Consider the following 1,951-nt stretch of genomic DNA (forward strand, 5'->3'; position numbering starts at 1 on the left):
GGCAGAACCGTTACCGCGACAAGCAAAATGCTTAGCGACATTTAATTCTGATTTTACTTTCTGAGCTCAAATGCGGCCGAGGTCGACTTTGCCTTTCATTCTTTCGGGGTCCATAAAATAAGTACCAGTTGAACGTTGGAGTCGATATAATCAACTTACACTCCCTCCCTCTCTCAAAATTGCTGGCCTTGTGCGAAAATTTGAAACCAATATGCACCTATATGGTTGGTACTCCGTCGGTTACGACGACGAGGGTTCCAGTTGATCCGATCAACGGAACAGCCTGCTCGTGAAATTAACGTGCAAGTGGCTGAGCACTCCACAGACACGTGTACCCTTAACATAGTTTTCGGGGAGATTCAGCGTGACACAGAGTGTGACAAGGCTGACCCATTGAAATACAAGTACAACAGAAATAGGAAGAAAGAGTGAGAGAAAGTTGTGGTGAAAGAGTACAGCAGGGTTCGCCACCATCCCCTGCTGGAGCCTCGTGGAACTTTAGGTGTTTTCGCTCAATAAACACTCACAACGCCCGGTCTGGGAATCGAAACCGCGATCCTACGACTGCGAGTCCGCTGCCCTAACCACTGGGCTATTGCGCCTCCACGATGTACGACAATATAGGAGGAAACACGCAAAATAGTACACTGGAATTTACTTCAATGCACTGCAATGACACTACAATAATACTGTAATGACACTGCACTAACATTGCACTGACACTAAATTGACACTGAACTGATGTTGCCCTGACACTGCATTAACACTACATTAACATTGCCCTGGCATAGTACTGACACAGCCTTGACAATAAACTGGTACTGCACCTACACTGCATTGATACTACATCATCACTGAAATAGCACTGGAGTAACATTACACTAACACTGCAAGGACACTGCTACCAGATTGCACCGGCATTGCACGGACAGAACACTAACATGCATTAAACTGACACGGTATTATTATCATTATAACACTGCACTACCACTGCACTGATATTGCACTGACACTACATTAACACTACATTAGCGCTGCACTGGGGTAGTACTGACACAACATTAACAGTAAACTAGCGCTGCACTTGACAACTGCATTGATACTACATCATCACAGCGAGAGCAGTGCAATAACATTACACAGATACTCTGATGACACTGCATCGGCATTGCATGGACAGGCGGCGAGCTGGCAGAAACGTTAGCACGCCGGGTGAAATGCTTAGCGGTATTTCGTCTGCCGCTATGTTCTGAGTTCAAATTCCGCCGAGGTCGACTTTGCCCTTCATCCTTTCGGGGTCGAAAAATTAAGTACCAGTTACGCACTGTGGTCGATGTAATCGACTTAATCTCTCTGTCTGTCCTTGTTTGTCCCCTCTATGTTTAGCCCCTTGAGGGCAATAAAGAAATCAGAACGATAACATTCATTAACACTACACTGGCATTAAACTCTCACAGCAGAACTATTACAATAACACTGCGCTAACACTGCTGTGGTAATACAGTAACAGTGTATTCTGTCGTTCCAATTTTACTATATGTGTTGCCGCGCTAACACTGCATCAGTGCTGCATTACACGTTGCTGACAGTGCACAGACATTACTGTAGCACTTCAATGACAGTTTACCGACATTGGACGTATACTACATTGACAATGCACTAACGGTGCGCTAACACAGCGCTGACAGTATACTTACACTGTACTCGTACTGTTTTGTAACTGTACTTATCCATCTCAAAACTGCCAACAGATATCGACATTTCCTTGAAATCTATAGCTCTGTGTGATTTCTTGAAGCAGTAACAACAATGGAAGCACCACGATGATGATGATCACTACCACCACCACCGCCAACAACAACAACAACAACAGCACCGCCACCACCACCGCCGTCACCATCACCAGCAGCAGCAGCAGCACCACCACCACCACCATCACCACTACGACGAC

The sequence above is a fragment of the Octopus bimaculoides genome, chromosome 11, assembly GCF_001194135.2.
Source record: "Octopus bimaculoides isolate UCB-OBI-ISO-001 chromosome 11, ASM119413v2, whole genome shotgun sequence".
Lineage (NCBI taxonomy): Eukaryota > Metazoa > Mollusca > Cephalopoda > Octopoda > Octopodidae > Octopus > Octopus bimaculoides.